This window comes from Oenanthe melanoleuca, chromosome 3 (assembly GCF_029582105.1).
Source record: "Oenanthe melanoleuca isolate GR-GAL-2019-014 chromosome 3, OMel1.0, whole genome shotgun sequence".
NCBI lineage: Eukaryota > Metazoa > Chordata > Aves > Passeriformes > Muscicapidae > Oenanthe > Oenanthe melanoleuca.
Window position 1 is genome coordinate 80,841,552 of NC_079336.1, and position 20,497 is coordinate 80,862,048.

The following is a 20,497-nucleotide window of genomic DNA, read 5'->3' on the forward strand; positions in this document are numbered from 1 at the left end:
GAGTTTGAAGGCAGCATTTCCCCCCTGTAACTTGCTTTCTCTGGCTGTGTCATTGAAGATACACATATTTGTGTGTATATATATACATACAGGACTTTGCCTTGTGATATGTGTTGATTGGAATTGTCATCATGAGAGTTCAGTTATTGAAACCAAAACGAATGTCTTACACATACAAAGAGCAAACCATGTATTTCCAGGAGTTAAAAAAAAAAAAAAAAAAAAAAAAAAAAGAGAGAGAGATTTTGCAGATGGTGTTACTATCTCTGAATTTCAGTGTTTCTATTTAACAGAGAATGATGCGGTTTCTTTCACTGCAGACAGCAACACACACGGGGCAGACAACTCCTCCACATTAATCCAGCTATTAAAATCAGATACAGTTAGAAGTGAAGTCAGAAAACAGCAAACATGGTAGAAACAGTGGTTTACACGGGATTAAAGCTATCTGAAGAACGAATGAAGAGGAAAAACTAGGAGATGAGGGCTTTTTATTTAGTTAAATCATATTCTCCCCATTAGAGGGAATAAAGTCTCTCAGGGTCAGACTGAGCGGAGTACCAGGGGAAATCCCGCACCCTGCAGCCCGTGGTTTGGGGGCAGTGTAAGCCGCGGAGCAGGCGACTGGCGCTGCTCCCCGCGGTGTCCCTGCCGCAGCCGCGATCCTGCGCCCACTGCCCGGGGAGCCGCGCCGAGCCCGCCGGCCCCGGGGAGAGCGCCACGGCAGCCGGGATTAAACCCCGCACGCCTTGAGAGGAAAGCCTTGGGAGTAAAGCTGCGTGGAAGAGCGCTCCTGCTCCCGAGGCAGGCAGCAGAGCCCTGCGGCTCGCCTGCCCGGCGCGGGGCCCTTTAAGAGAGCGCAGCACAGTAGCAGGGGCCGGCCCTGCCTCCCGCAGCCCGCAGCGCTGGAGCGGCGCTGGGCCATGGGAAGCAGTTCCTGCTCTGGCTCCGAGGGAGCGCACGTAGCAGCAGCACCGCCGCTGCAGCAGCAGCAGCAGCCGCAGGCACCCCAGCTCCGCTCGCCCAGCAGCATCCAGCGTGGGGATCAGCGCTCTGCCGGACACGGGATGGACGTTCCTGAGCGCTGAGCTCAGCCGCTGTAAAAAGCAAGTAGGAACATATACATCTGGATAAAATTGGTAAGTCAAACTAGAGGCACATCCTCTTCCTTGAGCTGCAGTTTCCCAGTCTCTTAATTTGTAATGTTCTTTGCAGTCACATATATATATATATCTATATATATTTAACTTTTACGCAGAGCAGCTGGGAAAACATGGAGGCAAAATAAAAGTGTAAAAAAGCTTTGACGATTTGTCAATGTTTGTGCTCCTGTTTCTGAAATCCTTTTTCCCCATAGAAGCTTTGCTGCAGGAGCGAGGAAGGAGAAACAAGCAAGTGCTTTTGTATGTGGGGGGACAGAAAGCTAGTAAGAGTTGTAATTGGCATTTCCGTAGGACTTGATTAAAGATTTTAAAAAACAAACAAACAAAAACAAGCCAACAAAACAAACCCCAACTTTCAAGAAGCTTGAAATGAGTTGTCATTTACTTTTCCAGAGTAAACACAAGTCTCGTGTTGAAGGCTTAAATGCACTGAGATTTGTACAGCAAGGAGAAGGAACTTTTAAAAACGGTGTTGTCAGTGTAAATCCGGGTGCCAAAGTATTGCCGGGCAAACGTTGTATATATTTGTTTAAATTTAAGTAAATCCATCGTCAGCCCTGGGAGGGCAGCGTCAGGAGATGCCATTTCCCCCGTGGCGGACAGAGGGCGCTGTTGCTGCACCCGGCATCATCCTCCCTGAAACGGGGAGCCGGGGAAAATCCAAGGGGAAAATCGGGTGGAGGAGAGATGTTTTAAACCATCAAACCACCAATTGTTCGCAGAAGCACCAAGCCGTAGTAGGTAGCGTCCAGCTGGAGCACCCAATGTTTTTAGTTTTCATTCCCTTAAGTTTTGAGGGCGGTTTTTTTGGTTCGATCGTTTTGTAAGAGATTATCTGAATTACAAAGAGAAATATATTAGAGTCTGGTTATGAGCTTGTTATCTTTTCTGGAGTGTATTGTGGAGTCATTCTGGATCAAGAAGGGGAGGGAAAATGTGGAATCTCTTGACAGAAATGTTATTTCAGTAGTGGTGTAGAAAATGAGGAAGAACTGTCACTCAGTGTTGATCAAGTTGCAGGCTGGAATTGGGCATCTGACATGGGAACATATCCTTTGTAGCCAGTACAAATATATGCAGTAGAGGTTAGAGATCTACGAGTGACTAAGATCAGTAAACTCTAATGACTGAATGACATACTGTCAAGTAGTTTGGGGAGAGGGGAAGGGTCCTGTCCAGGTATATAGCTTTCCTTATGGAAATCCCAATACCCTCCCAAGAGGCTGACAATTGTGCCATATTTCACTCATATAAACAGATTTTGAAAATACAGAAATAATCTGTTCTTACCTTTGTGTGTTTATACTTGCTTATGTATCACCTGGGGTGTAAAATATTCTTATTTGTGGAGTAGGAGTTTGGTTTTACTTAAGTCAAAGGCTTTAAAAGGAATGAAGTTATTATTTTAATTAATTCAGCTCTCTTGTGAGTAAAGAAGGACCAGAGCTCTCAATTTCTCCTCTGACCAAACCTCTCTTAGAACTTGATGTTTCTATTGTGACCTGGGGCTTTGGTTGTGCCTCAAACAAGACTTTTCTGTCTGACTGTATTCCTGTTACTTACAAATCACTTGCAGTGGAGTGGAAAGATTTGCAGGTTTTGAGTCCTTAATGTGAGACATGCTGGGCAAAGCAGATTAAAAGAACTGAATGACCATATGGAACGCAGCCATTCCAACTACCAATTATTATGCCTCATTGAAAAGTTTAGAGTTCTACTACCTCTGTTGGATCAGTGGAGTATGTGAAGAGAAGACAACTTTCTTACCTGCAAGAGACAGTAAAACACTTACAGTGCAGCAGTGCATCCTTGTGATATTAGTAGTTTTCCAAGAAAAAAACAGCCATTTCTTTATACTCCTTATGCTTCATTAGACATCCAGTTATGAATGGCCTGTAAAAATTATTTACTGGATCAGAGGAAGGATTTCCCTCTTCAGTTCCTCTCTGAACTAGCAGGCATTAATCAGGTGTCTGACTTCTGCCTCAGTAACTTATTGAGGAATCTCTTTCACTTCTCTTCAAGCAGATTGCTAGTTCATTGAGAATGATAGAGCTATCAGACACTCTGAAACACATTTGAACCTAGCAGATGCTTGCCTTGGTAGGAGGCTAATTTATGCATACAAAGTGTCTCCTCCACCATCACTGATGTTCTGCCAAGCTCTTAAAAGTTTCTTCTCCCCACTATTGTCTGCATTACATATTTAATATGGTAGCTGTAGTTGTTTCAGGTTGATTCTCCTACTTGCCTATATTTCAAATTAATATGTTTTCTTCACAAATGGAGAAGATAGTGTGATTTGCCAGATTGGATTTTGACTCTCTTGTTTCAAAATTCACTTTAGTATTTGTTTTATTTTGCTCCTAAGTGTTTTGCTTTGAGTTACTTGTACCTGGGAGTGAACACTCTAAGTCTGTCTGTGGCTGATGCTGAAGTCATTCAGTTAACACCTGCAGAGTTCCCAAAACATTAGCTTAATATGACATGTGTGTGTGATATTTAAAATGTAAAGGGATCCTCCACCTGTATTTATGCTAAATTAAGGAAATGGAGCTTCCTTGAATAGCTTTTTTCATTAGAGACCACTAATCTTTTTACCTGCCAGATGATACTTAGCATGTTGGCAGTGCTATAAATTCTGTGACTGCCATTGGAGCACTTGTCTACTCCTTGCTTACACTGACAGGAGCTCTTCTAAGTGAGTTTTTCCAGAGCAAGACTCATGATTACTCAACAAATTACTGTCAGCTTGGTTTCTAATATACTTTTTTGTCATTGTTTCACAGAGCTTCAGGTTAATTAATCTTTGAGCATCTTATAATAGTTTACTTGATGAAGCCTACTGCAAAATCCTTTCTCTTAGAGTGCTTCCAGCATTATGAAATGCTGGATGTTACCACAGGTTATGAAGGCTTGTTGGTGTTCACACAGCTGTGGTGAATCTGGCCTTGGTCTTTGTTGTAGTAAAGCCTCTTTCTGCTTTATGTAACAGAACCAGGATCTCCACTTAAAACCACAGTTTTATATCAAAGGCTGACTGTGCTAGTAACATAGTAACTTGCTCTTTTCTTCTAGAAGAGATTTTGTAGTTTTTTATACTGGACAGTGATAGGTGTGGTTTTATGTCTGATTTATTTGCCTTGTCTCTAATTTAGTGTTTGGAATGCCACATTTTCCATTACACATGGGACAAGTTTATCTGTATAAGTGGAGACCTCTCAAGATGTCCTGTGCAAGATCAAAATATGTTAGCTTGCATAGAATATGAAGGAAAGTAAGTAAGATTTAATAGCTCTGAAGGTGGATATGGAAAGGAATTAATGCAGGAATGTGTTCCTCAAAGAATATTTTCAGTGGATACATCTATGTAGCTAGTCCAGACTCTCCCAGGGAGACTACATCAGATCTGTCAATACTCATGTGGATTAGCATCCTCCAAAGAATTAATTTATTTTCCTCTTCACATGGGTACATCTGTCATTTTGTGTCTGAGACAATTGAGGACTGAGCTTTTCCTTTTATTATATGTAATTCCAAAGTTCTTTTATTCTTAGCCAGATTAATCAGAATCCTTGAAAACTTCAAACTCTCTTTAATCTCAATCTGTTGTTTAGAGTATTATTTCTTAAATGTAAAAATAATGAACAAGAAGTCTTTAAAAAAATTTTAGGCACTCTACCAGTTTAATTATGCTTTCAGAAACATGGTAGTGACCTAATATGTCATTAAATTATCACATTTAAATATTGCATTGACCTTGCCAGGCAGTAAATCAAGCAATGGTGAAATCCCTTTTGTTCTTTTTGCTATACCCTGAAACCTGTGAAATAATCTTCTGAGCATTTGGCAAAAGTATGTATCAAATTGATGTGTTATGTAGCATGAAATGAAGAAAAGAGGCAGAATTTTTTAGCTTTCTAGGGACCAAATAAGGTACTGCTGAAATCCCCTCCTTCTCCTTTTTCATAAATTCAAGAGACCATGGATTGTAAAGTTTCCATATAAGAAGAAAAAAACAAGGTGGCAGCTGGTAGTGCTGTTATTGACTAAGGGCTGACTTCTCAGTGCCTTCATTGGAAAGAATAAGTTTTATACTCAGGGCTGTTATTTACTATCTTGTCAAATTGTCTCTTTGGGGAGGGAGTGGGTTGGGGTGTGGCATGGAGCTGATCCACAGTACAGCTTCTGACTTTTGAAGTGGAGCAGAGATTAAAAGCAGTTCTGAAATCTTCATCTGCATCACTTTTAGTTTCCTGCTGTCACATATTTTTCCCTTTGAGAAATGTGACATGGTGAGAAATACGGATGGGCAGAAGGAGCATCAAGTAATGAGCTCTCTTTTATACCATTTTGTGTATAATGCAATATCCAGGGACAGCAGGAATGCCAATGGCACTTTTTGCAACTGCTCTTCCTGGTTATTTTCCCTTGTGCTTTGCTTTTTTTCTCACCTGGGTGTTTTGTCATCTAGCTAATATGATGTGTGTGTCTAGCTCTTCAGCCTCTTTCTGGATGTGTATCAAGATGTACCTGTAACTTTACCTACATCTCTTTATTAACTAGCATGACCATATACTTCTGTTTATTTTGAAATCAGTGGAAAGTACATGAAGAAACACTGTAATTTTATTTCTCCAAGAGAATCTTTTCCAACAGCTGATGAAATCCAAACTCATGCCAGATGAAAAGCTCTTGTGTTATCATTTTCAGTTAATTAAAAAAATAAACACCAAATCCCTTACAGCAGTAGGTTTATAAGTACTGTATGTGTAAGTGTGCATGTATGTGCATGCCCACACCAGTGCTTCACTCTCGTGCCTTTGACAGCACACTGGAAATTATTATAAACTTTTAGTTTCAGGACTTGATGCAGGGATACAGAGGTGGATGGAGGAGTTTGTTTTAGTACATCTTATAGTAGCTGAAACAGACCCAAAATAAAGTAAAAGCTTTAGTGTTTGCTTTAAGATGGCAAGATTTTTGTTGTCTTTTTTTTTATTTTTTATTTTTTATTTATTTTTTTTTAAGGAAATATGCTAAAGACTCAATTTTTATCTTCTGGTAGGCAAGCAAAATATTTTTTCTGGCAATTTGATTCTTTCTTAAGATGAACAGTTACTTGATTAAATGTGCCAAATTTGTGTGTGCTAAAAGGCAGGAAGTGGGGTTTGCTGGAATAGAAAGGTGCACTGGCAGCTGGGGCTGAACTACCTCTTGGCACCCTATCTGTCTATTTAGCATAGATCCCAGTAAGCTGAAGGATTATTATCTTCAAAAAATCTTGGACAGCTTCACTGGTGAGTTAGATTTCTTTTGCTTTCCTTTTTTTTTTTTTTTTTTTTGGTTAAAACACCAACCCAGGACATTAAGGTATAATTAATTTCTTTTGGGTGAAAGCTGTTAAACTGACAGAGTTGGAGGACTGCGGTCTCTTTGTTCAGTCACAGAATAAGTGATGCCTTGGACCATGGCTGAGTCACTTCCCCAGTGCTGCTCTTTAGTTGCATGCTCTGGGTCTGTCAGTGGATCTAACTCAATGTTTAGCATCTTTCTGTTCAACTTTTTTTTCTTTTTTTTTGGTCAGCGTTGTCAGATTCCTGACAATGAGTAGACTGTTTAGATTTTGAGATGGCTTCTTCTTGAATCTCAGTAGGTTTTGCTGACAGAAGTCCTTGTGGATCTTTTTGTTTCAAGTGACAAACTTGCTCTCTTATCAGGACAGCCTTGATCAATTCATTTCACATGAGTAGTAATCAAATGAGAATGGTTTTTGGTCATCATCCAGAATGGATTCAGCCTGGTGACCTGGTAGAAGGACATATTGTATTCCATTACTAGCCCTGTGAATCATTCAGTCTCCCAATTGAATGTGGTTTTTCAGTACTCCACTTGCATTACACAAGCCTTGTGTTTTTAGGCTCTGCATTCTTTTCCTGATTCAGAGGCCCTTTGGAAAGTTTCATGTGGGCTTTTGCATTAAGCTCATCTGGAAATCAAAGACTCTGAACTACAGATGGTTTCTTTCAGGGTGGACAGAGGGACTGTGTGACAGTGGCACAGGGTTTGTTGTAATACCTGCAAGGATGTATAATAACTGTAGCATAGACTAAACCTTTTGGCAGGATATGATATTTTAAAATAAAGAGATACTGTTTTTAAATATTATGCAAAATTTGTATTTTTTTGTTTGTATATATGTCTGCTTCCCCTTTTCCCTAAGATTCAAACAATGATGTCTTTTAATCACATTCTCTAGGAAAAAAATAAATTTCTGTCCATGGAGAACTTGATCATAAAAGTATATATTTGTACTGGAAGCTGTTTTTCACTCTTTGTGCTGCTTATTTTTTAATGGCACACTACTCAGGTTATAGAGTGAAACTTGGCCAGGTAGTTCCAACTTCCTGTTTCTTGTTCACTTCCCTAACAGTTCTTTCATCGTCTAATACTATAAGAATTTGGGTTGGAAGCCCTTCAGGGATTTCTTTATATTGAACAACCTTTTCTTTTTTTTCCTTTTTTTTTTTCATTTAAGGAAACAACCAAGAACAAACAAGGAGTTCTAGTGATGTGAGGTTTTAGGCAATAATGTTACGCTTTTGCCAACCATCCAATGTCATGTTTAAGGTGGCTGACTTGTAGGTGAAATTAAAATGGAAAAATGAAAACATACTCTAGACAAGCTGTTTTTCCCCATTTCATTTAGCTTTTCAATTCAACTTAATTAGGTGGAGGGAATGAAACTACTACAGTCCTTCAACTTTGAGCACAATAGGGAGAACAAGAAAGTGGCTGTGAAAGTTTGGAGACTTATGCTCATGCTTGCTACTTTGACTTTATGTCCCAAGGCCCAGTCAATCAAAATTGCTCAGAGAGAAATTTTCAGTTTCTCAGCCTGAGTACAAAATGACACGAATAGTAAGGCATCTAATGTGCAAAATTCTTTAGGAAAATATAGCATCTTGTACCTCAGAAATATTTGCACTCTCTTGGAAGTCTTGATCCTCATCTTTACTCAGTGACTGTTAACAGAAATCTTTTCATATTTCAGAAGAATTTGCTAATCTGCATGGGGTGCCGTAAGGTGTTTTAATAAGAAAAACTCCTTTTTAATGCTCTTGCATGTTTTAACATGGTTTCTTTGAGAACCAGAGCTAAGATCAGTAGGAGCAGAGTTCTAGTACAGGGTACCTGCAAAATGGCTGTTTTTCCAGTTCAGTCTTTAAGTTATGGCTTCTTTTTTTCCTTCCTTTTCTTTTCTTCCTTACTTAATTTACAAACCCCTTTGACACCAATAATCTGGTAGGCCAACAGGGGACCAGTACAACATTCTCAGCCCTCAGAATTTCTCATGAGACAGCAGTCACAGGGAGCTGCTGGGTTACCAAATACATATGGGGACTCTGCTTCTGAGGACCACTTTGTCTGGGACATGAATGAAAAACCAACAGAACAAACCAGCACCACCAAAAGAACTGCATTAAACATTTTCTGTTCTCTTTTTTTTTTCTTTTTTTTTTTTTTTTTTTGCGAGAGATCAGATATGGTAAACAGTGTTGATGTGTGTGGGCAGGGTTAGATAGCTACTGGTGTCCAATGGTATGTAATAAATGATGTGTATCTAAGAACGTATATTTTGGTGAATAATGGATACATGCAGATATGAGAGTGGTTGTTGCTTTGTAGCTGTACAGTTTGAAGGGCCTGAGGTGGATTTGAGTCTACACATGACTTCATGTGTAGAAGGAATATACATGAAGTTATCATGCTACTTGCTTTATTGAGCCTCTTATCCCAGTGTCTGAAGCTGTGATTTGTTATGCTGTGATATGATCCGAAATAGAACCACAACTCACTGTAGCGGGTTCTTTCAATCCCCTGGGAATGTTTGTCTGGCTTAAATGCATGAAACTGAAATGTGTTATACAGAGCTGCAGCTTATCATGAAACCAAAATGTGTAATATTGTGCTGCAGCTTATAGATCAGCACTGATTCCATTTGTGGCAATGAATGAATACCTCATGTTTGATGTGCTACAGGAGAGTTCACAGATGATTTCTTATGTTACAGTGCTGTATTTTTCATGCTTTTTCAGCTTCAAATGTTTAGTGTTTTCCTGTGTGTAGAGTAGGGCGATATTATCCTGGGCTTTTCAATATAGAAATAGAATGTGAAGAGATTTCTCCCTGCTGACTCTTTTTAATGCTTTTGGTGAGTTCTTTCCAGCAAAACTTTGGTCAAGTCTGAAAAAGACAGGTGATCATTTCTATACCCATCCACACATTTCTCAGCTATAAAACTTTTTTGTTTCACTTGAATTCTTCCTGCATGATTTTCTTTGTTAATTTTCTCACTTATTTACCTCTTTTTACAGTTCCTTTGACAGCTTAACCCCCTGGATGCAGGTTGGTGAAGATAACTTCTAACAGTGTAGGCAACTGATTGCCTGGAAGGTGGGAGGGTGCATCTCCATCCTGCTCCTTGCAGGTGATCATTGATATCATGGAACTTTATTCCTGTTTCATTCTTCCCTTATGACCCAAATTTTTACCTGAAAATACATAAGTATATTCAGGTGAATAAATTTCAGTCTAAAACACTTGCATAAATTTGCTTAATAAAGAAAGTAGACTCACCCTTATTCTAGCTGCCCTGGTAATATTCCAGTGTTAATGTACCTTGTTTCTAGTTTTTATTTATTTATCTATCCTGTCGTGGCTCAGCAGAGGATGAGCTGTGCACAACTGAAAGAGACCTCCTGAGTCACAGAGTACACCATTTCTGTAATTGCAGGAAATTATGTTGCAGGATTCCCTTAGTTCATTTATCAATCTCTGTCTCAAATGGCTTTTGCTCCTGTTGCTTCCTATTGGGAAGCCATTCAAGAACCTCACTCCTCTGATGTTTATAAATCTGCTTCCAATTTCCAAACTAAATTTGCTCATAGCCTATTCATGCCCATTTGGTTTTATGCCAACGCTGCTCTCTAGCTTTAATAGTTCTTCCCCTTTCTTGCAATCCTCCTGTGATCTAAGAGGATCTTGTCTTTCTCTCCTTCTGTTGTTCCCTAATAGAGAAGTTAATTAAAATTGTGCATCTCTTCATTATGTTCTTCATTTTCAGTGCAATTGTGTCTTGGTTTGATAAATCCTTTAGAATTGAGATATTTTTAGTTTTTCCAGTTAGTTCTTGGACAGAAGCAGGAAAAGGTGGCTATTTGCATTTTCTTAGACAGATAGAATGTGTAACTTTTTGCTAACTCTGAGGACAGAAGGGTGAGATGGGAAGAGGAAGAAAGTGCCCTGCATGTTTCTGCATGTGTAAAAAGCTTTAACTGGGGACTTTGTGAAGAATGATTTAGGTTTGAGAATCTGGTGCCTGGGATAGGCAAAGGCATCGACCCAGTTCTTTTCATCCAGTCCAGTTCTCCCATTGCTCTATAAAAACCTGCTTGAAATGAGTGGCTGATAAAAATTCTGGAGGGGATGCAGCTCACAAATGAGTTTTTGAAGGCAACTTTCCAGCTGTTTCCTCAGAAGGAATGAGGCAAGCGGCTCCCAGAGTCCCAGACAAATGCCTGGGATCTTTCTTCTTCAGAGTGCATGGGGAGTCCCTGAGAAGAACTGAGAGGCCGGAGGCTGATGGAGAGATGAAGCCAAAGGCTTGCAGTGGGAACCTCCTGCTGTCAGGATCCCACGCTAGGCTGCACTTGAGGGCGGGCATGGAGGGGAGAGGGAAAGCTGAGTAAGGTTTGCTGTGACCTCAGTATATTCCCATGCAGCTTCCCTCTCCAGGCACTGCTTGATGGCATCATTGACAAGATTCTTCAGCTGCCCTTAAACTCAGTAGAAAAAATCATATAGTCCACTCAGCATGTTGCTCTATGCTATCCTTACCATGATATCATAGATGGCTCTTACAAGACAGCTTTTTATGTAGCACAGTGTACTACACCAGGACTTTTTGCAGGGAAGTACCAGCCTCAGGCAAGATGTCTGAGGCATACTGGGAAGTTTTGGTGCAGCAGGACAAAAGACTGAGAGGAGGGAAAGCCAAAACCAAAGTTCTGGCTCCTGTATCAGAGCACATGGTAGATAGTAGATAGGAAGAGCAGATGGTGTGACACTAGTGGGACTTCTGTTCAGATCCATACCCTTAAGGAGAATATAGTGGTTCAGAGCTCTTTTGAAGTTGTTGTCTGCATTTTTTTTGTGCATGTTGAGTTTTTTTTTTCCTTTGATTATCAAAGAAATTTTTTCATTGGCATTTTTTCACTAATTTTTCCAAAAGCAAGTTTTCAAACATACCCTCTTTTATTTCTCCACTGCTTCTGTAGTTAAAAGGTATGCACACACAGCTTGCTGTGTTATGCACTCCTTGTATTGTACCAATGCTGGGATTTTACCAAGTAAGGTAACTCTGGAATCCTCCTGGAATGAAGTTCCTGGGACTGGTGCAAAAGAATATTTGGGACTTGTTTCCTGATCACTAATTCAAAATCATTACTGTTCCTCTTCTCCAATGGATTATTTAAACAATCTTAATAATTCATCACATGAGATGCTTATGCTTTGATGACCATAATTAGATACATTTTAAATTTACTTTGATTGTATTCAAAGAAGCAGAACCAGTGTCTTTCTTTTCTCATCCATCCTAATGAACTTCAGCAGGAAGAATCTAAATTTACAGGTGAAGAATGTCTCTAATCAGTGCCAGCCAGCACAGACTGAAGTAGAGCTAGCTGGAGGTGCCCTGTGCCTTTTCACAACCCAGCATACTCTCCTGTTTTACAAAAAGGCTTGTAGTCACTAATTGGTTCTCTGTTAGTTTATAAATAGGAATGGTAATGCTTGGCCCTGTTTATGTAAGAAATGAGTCTGGTTGACAATCTTTCCATTTTTTAATCTCATATATCCTTATGCTTTGATTGCATTTTGTGATAGTCTCCCAAGATGAAGAAGTGACATTAATTGTACTATACATACACCTCTATTCTCTCATTGGAAATATGTGACAGAATTGGGAGAGGATGCCTGACTATGCTCCCTGTGTTATCCAAGCATTTCTTCTCTCATGGAGGTAACACAAGTTTTGCACAGCTCCCATGGCTCAGTTCAGGAGCTGCAGTGATGTTTCTGAGCCCTGTGTGCAGGCAATAGATGCTGAAGAATAAAAAAGAGTTGCTGTTGGTGCTTGGTCAGTACTTGCAAGGACTTTGGAAGCTGAAGTTCCGCCATACACCAAAATGTATCTTTCTGAGGACTCTAATCAAACATTAATAAACAGTTCCTCACTGTTCCCTCTTTCTGACTCCTCACTCATTGCACAGAAATGGAGGAAGAGTTATGAGTCTGAGTTCTGCTGGTAATTACTGTTAGAGTTCTTTGGTCAGGATTAGTTGTACTTTCTCAGTCTGTAATCCTGGGGAGAAGGTTCATACAGGACAGGCAGAGCCAGAAATAAACATACTTTTATAAGGTCATATAATGTCCATAGAAGGAAACAAATGGCTGCATTCAGCTTATAGGAATGACAAAATTCTTTGCTATTACCTTCCATCTGTCAACACCCTCCTGAAAAATGTGATATTGAATACATTTAACAGGTTCAAGCTCTGAGGACCTGATGATGAACATTCCTGCTGTGTTTTCTTTAATTTCATAGTAAATGTGTATATTTGTGATACACTGAGCGTACTGTGCATGGTACTATAAGCCTTGCTTGCAAATGCAGCTCAGTTGTTTGTCTAAATCTTGCAGTTGCCATTCATTCATAAGGCCAATGCAAATGACCAAAACAATCCATTTCTAGTGGATCATTTTGAGGAAGAAACAGGCTGGGCACTGAGCTCTTCTCTGTGGTGGCCAGTGACAGGATCTGTGGGAAGGGCCTGAAGTTGTGTCAGGGGAATTTTAGGTTGGATTTCATGTAAAGGTTCTTCACCCAGAGGTTGGTTGGGCACTGGAACAGCTCCCCAGGGGAATGGTCACCAGCCTGAGAGAGTTCCAGAAGTGTTTGGACAATGCTCTCAGGCACATGGTGTGACTCTTGGGATGTCCTGTATAGGGTCAGGAGGTGGACTCAATGATCCTTCTGGGTCCCTTCCAACACAGGATATTATATGATTTTAGGAAAGGATGTGTGAAAGCTTTAACTTTCAGTGTGTGAGCATACAGAAGCACTAATGCTGCTGCAAGGGAATTTCTTTTGAAAAATACTGCAATAGCTTTGCTGTGATATGAGCAAGAATGGGTAGCATGGTCTTAGCAGAAAATAAATGCTTTAAAACTAGAGGTCTGCATATAAGGAAAGCATTCTGTTGTGTTTATTTTGGGGTTGGAGTTCGTTTATTTATTTAATTATTACCATCTAGAACTTCATATATAACCTGGACAAAGCTTGGACAACAACCTGATGGTTTATTTTAAAAAAACACCAGCATGTTCATTTATCAAATCAAGATATAGTGCTTTAAATTGAAAAGCTAGTTAATTTGCCAAAGAGAGTATTATGAAGGTTTCATTGCTGAAGAGGCTTTCAGTTACAATAATATTTTTAGTAGCACTGGTTTTAGTTTGAGAATTTTTTTGGCTGTCTGGTATTAGCAACCTGAGATTTCATTTCCAGGTGATTTTTGTCTTGGTGTTCAGTGGGAAAATTTTTCACTCTGACTAAGGACCTTCTGCTAAATGTTTTTGTCCATGCCCTTTTTGTTATCTTTCTCCATTGTGTGTTTGAGATATATTCATGGGAGCTTTGTGCACAGCTGACTGCTTGGTCAGTTCTGACGTGCTTCCTGATGACAACACCAAAGGCTTTTAATGTTTGTAAAAGGCTGGATTGCCCTTGACTTATGGACAGCAGCCAATGCCAAGTACAGAGTCAGAATGGCCACACCTGTTATCAGGTGTGGAGGCAGGAGAAATCTCATGCTAGATCTTATGCAGGACTATATTCAATGTGTGCTATATAAAGATTATGCCTCTGAAACACAACTGAATTTCACAGTTTTGTGGGAAATAGACTGGGTCATTTTATAGTGGCTAAATAGAGTTGACTGTCAAACAAAGCTGGCCCAAATCTGGTTCTACTGGTATGGTTTAGAGCTTTGTTCAGATGATTTGTTATGCAAGACAGAAGTTTAGCTGTTTCAAGATGATTATCTCCTTGATCAATTATGTGGGTATGTGCTGAGGTGACCCTGGCTGCAGGCCAGGTGCCCACCACATCTGCTGTGTCACTCTCCTCAGCTGGCCATGGGAGAGGAAATACAATGAAAGGTTTGTGGATTGAGATAGTCAGGACATATAACTTGCCAATTACCATCATGGGCAAAAGAGACTCAACATAGAGAAATTAGTTTAATTTATTACAAAGCAAATCAAAGTAGGATAATGAGAAATAAAAGCAAACCTTAAAAATACTGCCCTCCCATCTCTCTCTTCTTGGTTTCTCAGCTTTATGCCTTCAAGCAGCACAGGGCAACATTCATCACACATTGTCTCTGCTGCTCCTTCCTCCTTAGGGGAAAGGCTCCTCACACTCTTCCCCTGCTCCCATGTAGGATCTCACACATGGGATGCAATTCTCCATGAACTTCTCCAGTGTGGGCTGCTGTTCTTTGTGAACTGTTCCAGCACACGTTCTGTGCCGGGTCATAGGTCCTGCCAGCAAGCTGTTCCAGTGTTTGCTTTTCTCTCCATGGACCTGCAGGTCCTGCCAGAATCCTCTTCCAGCATGGGCTTCCTATGGGGTCACAGTCTCCTCTGGGCAACCACCTGCTGTGACATGGGCTCTTGCACAGGCAGCAGGCAGATGTTTATTCCACCATGAATCTCCACAGGCTGCAGGTGGATCTCTGCTTCCCTGTGGACTACCATGGGCTACAGAGGTACAGCTGCCTCATCATGGTCTATACCATGTGCTGCAGGGAAATCTCTGGTCCTACACCTGAAGCACTTCTACCCCTGCTGCCTTTGGTGTCTTCATTGTTGTTTCTTGTGCATATCTTCATTTGTTGTTCCAGCTGAAGTTGCTGTTTCACAGTTTTATCCTCTTCTCCAATGTGTTATCCCAGAGCCACGACATGGCTGATGGGCTCAGCCTTGGTCAGTGGTGGGTCTGACTTGGAGCCAGCTGGCATTGGCTTTATCAGACACAGAGGAAGCTTCTGGCAGCTCCTGTGAGGAGCTGCCACTGTACAGCCACACCCCTGCCAGTGCTACCAAAACCTTGGCACACAGACCCAGTAGAATCTAACATTCAGACCTTCTTGCTTGAAAATATTTCCACAAGGAACCTTCCTCTTGATATATGTGCTTCATATAGAAGACAGAGATGAGGAATATATGTGGACAGAACTGCTAGTTTATGAAAACAGCTTTAAACTGGTCAGTAGTCTGATTCTTCTTGTGAAGTAGGAAATTTTCTGGAAATGAACTTGTTGTCATTTGAAGACTGCAGATGGGTACAATTTCCTTAACTGAGTTTTCTCACAATCAGCATGTAGTTCTGCCTCTGATCTTCTTTTACTCATTACCAAGTCTTAATTTGTAGAGAGTTTCCTTTTTAAGTGGTTTTAAATGGAGCTCAGCTTTCCTGAGGCAGGCCTCAGTGACACTTTCTGGGCACTATTTACTGGGTCTTTTCTTTATCAACACTAACTGTGCCCTGCCCAACCTGTCTGAACACAGTCCGGTTCCAGTTCTATAACCAGAGAAATGAAAATTGATGGCACTTTACCCTTTTTAAAAAAATGAGTTAATATCTCTAAGTGGCATCTGTGAACCCAACCTGAAAAAAAAAAATCTTTCTTGTCCCAATTCCTTTGAACAACCCAAAAGCAGGTCTTCTTCCTTCTCTTGTTTTAACTTCAAACATCATTATAATTTAATTAGGATCATGTTCTCTTATGCAGACAGAGATAATGATGAGTAACTGATGGCACTCTAGTCTACCTTTCCAATGGAACTTGCAGAAGAAACTATGCACTGCTGCACTCTTTAGTAATTCTTCAAGAGAATGGCAGAAGGTCTTGGATTCCTGCCTTGCTGACTCTATATTTGGCTTTGGGATAAGGCAGGGGGAAATATCACTTGTAGGTCAGAGGGTGGGTTACTTGGATTTCTGGTTCATTAAATATCTTTTGGATTTGTTGGTGTGGAATAGCAGTGTGTGATTCTGAAGACTGACTCGCTGCCCAACTTTGACTCATCTGTCTATAGTGGGTGGGATCCAGACCTCATCAGAGTTGGTGCTGCAGTCTTACTTTGGCTTCTCTAAAAGTCTATTCTGTCACAGTCCATGTGATTGATTTCTGTATAATAATTTTTGGGGCTAATTTTTTATCATATTTGCCCTGTGTGTTGCAGATGCATATGACATTTTCCAAAAATTGACAATCTGTTATCTCTGAGTCTCTTCTTTCTCTCCCTGCAACAGTCAGTAGCCTTAAACTGGTAGACTCCATTGAATTAGGGAATTTTTAGGATGAAAGAAATATAATACAGCAATAAAAGTGGTGAATTATTATGAAAGCTCCCTTCCTAATTAAAAGAGATGAAATTAATCTCTCACATTCTTTTGTGTGAATGTAAGATTCTTTGTTTAGGTTAAAGAATAGAATTGTTCCATGAAAAGCTTTCACTCATCCTTGCTTTTATCTTGGGTGGCTACATATCCACATGCACATATACACACACAGAGATTCACAATTTTGGGACAGTTCATGTACAATTACCTCACCTCTTCAAATCATGCTGCACAGGAATGCTTTCATCCTACCTTTTTCTGACCAACTTAGCTAGAACTTAGATGTCTGAGTTGTTAAAAATGAAAATTTAGGGTACTTAGAATATACTATTTGGTTTTTGATCCTTTCATCCAAAAAATCAGAAAAGCTTCCATAAACCCCAGGTGTCTCAATGTCATTTTTTCCTCCTTAATTTTTTTATTTTTACATCTGTCACATTGATGGAATTGGTGCATGGAGTATGTAGAAGTGACCCAGACAGACTTTTCGTATCTTTGTTGTCTTCATATATTCCCATTTCCATGGACTTAAATTTCATTTGAAGGATCCTCACCTTCTCTGTTGCTTCCAAAAATCTTGAACTAAATTTTTCCCTTGTCATGTTACAGATACTGTCTTGCTTCTATGATATTTTTGTCTTGAGCTACGCTCTGCTGAAGCTTCACAGGCATCAGATTCCTTGTCAAGTAGTGAGAGATGGGTTTTTGAGAGCTCTGCCTCTGAACAGTACCACAGCCTTTTCAGATTACAGGGCTTGGCTGAATTTTACAGCCTTAAAATTCATATTCATCTCATGTAGTTTTTTTCCCATGGACTGTTATCTCTTGAGTTCCATATTTATCTGGGCCTGAATGACTGTCTGTCATTGCCTCATGGTTTTTCTTCTGTCTCATTCTTAACTTTCAGCTGTCTGTTCTTTTCAGGGATTGTCTTTCTACTGAACTTGAACAGCTACTGGTTTTGCTTATCCATGTTTAACATTCTGATTGGGACCTCTTGAAATATTTGTCCTCCCAGAATTTTTGGCTCTGGTTACTCTTCCATTATCACCTTTCTTCCTTTTCTTCTGCATTTGACATTTTTCCCAGATTATGCTTATCTCTGTGCATTCAGGCCTCCTATCTCAACCTTCCATGTAGAGGAATAGTATAAATGGTATAGATTTGCCAAAAGTTTATTCTTCCCCAGGAACGAAATAACCAACCCTTTACATGTCACTTTTTGAGACAATCTAAGACAGTCTGTGATAAAATAGCTGAGAAATATCTGCTTTCCTGTTCTATTTCACCAAGCATCACTTGAGTGGATGAATTTACAAAGCTTGATGTTTTAAATAGGTCATCAAAGCATAAACAACAAACTTAGTCTTGGCCAGTAAGTTTTAATCCTGAAGTACTTACAAACAAGTAGTTGTTTTGGTGACATGCCATGTCTCTGTGAAATGACATTTCTGTGCACAGGCAACACCAGTTGATTCCATGCCATGATGAGTATGGTACTGAATGCCTTTTATTCTCCTTTTCTTCTGTCTCTAACCATTAGTATGCATGATAGTTGATGCTGAAATGAAGTTATGTAAAGCAACATCAACTTACCAGTGTAGAGTTTTGGCTCCATGGTTTAGGATGGAAAATGCAGGATGCACACAGACAGATCTGAGCTCACTTTAGTCTGGAGAGCTTAGAGATCAGTGGCAGTCAGCCTGTGGTGTCTTGAACTTGAAAACGTGTTAGCCACCTGTATAAGTAACCTGACTTCTAAGCAGGCTTAGCTTTTACAAAAGGCTCTGCTGTGATCCCTCAGAACTGTTTTTACCCAAGTAATCTAAATTAAAGTTAGAAAGCCATGACTTAATGCAGCACAATCAGACCTTTTGTTAAAGCTAGAAATAGCTGGAGTTTATCTTAGACCAAGTGGATTTAAAAATACCTCACTCTCTTATATCTGTTTTCATATTTCCATATTTTTCCTCTGCAGGAAAGGTCTCTTATTCTTCCTGTACCTCAGTTCCTGTGTGTGCCTGTATCTGTGCACCTCTTTGTAACTTGAAGTTTGAGAGATGTGATGGTCTATGGCCAAATGTGTCATAACCCCTTTGCAATAGCCTCATTAGCATTCACCAATGCTGACCCCTTCATCTAACAATTCCAGCTGTCTCAGCTTCTTCATGGACAGAGCAGGAAATGCATGGAGGAGAGTTGGAAGCTTGTCACCAGAGGCTGGCAGAGCAAAGGGGTGTTCTGTGTAAACTTCAGTGGTCCAGAATAAAGATTGGCAACTGGAAAGTGACAAACCCAGTATGTTCTCTTGGCTCCAGATGTACAGTTAGAAATCACATAATGTAAATACTGTTGTACTGCAAGTAGAGAATCCAAAATCAATCATGATAAAGCTGAAAAAGCATGGACATAGCACAGATGTAAATGCCCAACCAGTCCTATTATCACTGCCACTGGAGAGATGATACCTTAAAATTTTAACAATGATACAAAATCGACTCAATGTGGGGCTTTTTTTGGCAATCTTGGTGCACATAGATACTTCTTCAGGAAGTAGAATCTCCTATGTATACAGCTGGATGTTAAACCTCACTTGGTTTAACCAAATCCTCAGTTTAGTGGTCATAGGCTCATGAAAAAGCCCAGGTTGAAAGAGACCTTAAAAAATTATCTAATCCAATCTCTTATGGAAAAAGAAGCCTAGATGAGATTATCTATCTCCCTGTCCAGTTGCATCCTGAAAACCTCCAGTGATGGGGCCTCTAGCATATCCCTGTGGAGGTTGTTCCAGTGATAGACTCTTCTCACTGTAAAAAATATTGTTTATATAGTTCTTATATCAAGATGAACAGGGTTTTGGTTTTTATTTAATGGCTGATTCTGCTAAACTGTAAGGATATTCCTGTGCAGATTTTTCCTTTTCCTTTCCTAAAAACTCTTTTCACCTTTACCAAACACTTGGATGGTCAGAAGCTGCAATTTTTCTTCCTTTTTTTCTCTCTTTTCCTCTTCCTTCCCTCTGCTTCCCATTGTAGCAAAGATCCTGAACAGCATGTAACTGAACTGAGGGAAAGTGGAATAGTTTCACAGTGCACATTTCTTTTCTTTAAACAGCAAAGGATACTTCTGGAACTGGCTGGTCTGCAAACATTCCTTTGATCCTGAAACCTGGTGCCCTTTTGCAGGACTTTAAATTTTTGGATGTTTTGTTGTGTTGTTTGCCCATGATCCTTGGAGTGCTTAAGAGTAACAGTGAAAAATTTGACCATCACCTTTACATTATGACTCTAAACACAATGGTCTTAAGAAAAAGCTACAACTTTACACTTTTCACAGTAAGAAGATACTTAATACATTTTTTTTTTGATATGGCTTTCGTATCTTCTCCACTGGAGCTGTTTGAAAGCTATCATCCTCTGCAGAAGTGGCATAAAAGTGATGGCATAGCAGAGAGACAATAAAAATAGCAGGACCCAGGAATCATTTGCCTTCTTCTGTGGTATCTGAGCTTGGAAAAATTGTCCAGATTATTTGCAGTCTGCAGGCTTCAGAGTAAAAGGGAGTTGTGCTCTTTAACTGAGCTTTGCTTAGAGGACAAAGCAAATGAAAGTGCTGCTTGTGTGACTGAGACTAATGCAGCAAGTTGGAAAATCTGATAAAACTGTTCTTCTATTTGGATTTGCTCTCAATCCCTTGATAAAGTGTTCTTTTTCTCTTGGTACATGTGGTTAGATGTATTTAAGAAAGAATATCTGTCCTTGATTTTGCACTTTGATCTGAACATTTTGGTGTCATT

The 20,497-nt window shown here is 39.9% G+C and overlaps 1 protein-coding gene across 3 annotated transcripts in view; it reads left to right on the plus strand.

Moving 5' to 3' along the window:
* The first annotated feature begins 899 nt into the window (after positions 1-899).
* The window catches only part of DAAM2 (dishevelled associated activator of morphogenesis 2), a 173,132-nt gene continuing 153,534 nt past the window's right edge, over positions 900-20,497 (plus strand). Inside the window, exon 1 of one of the 3 annotated variants that reach the window (XM_056487308.1) lies at positions 900-1,139. The gene's annotated coding sequence lies outside the window, so the exon portion shown is untranslated. The remainder of the gene's footprint in view (positions 1,140-20,497) is intronic. The other 2 variants (XM_056487310.1, XM_056487307.1) reach the window with 2 other exon arrangements.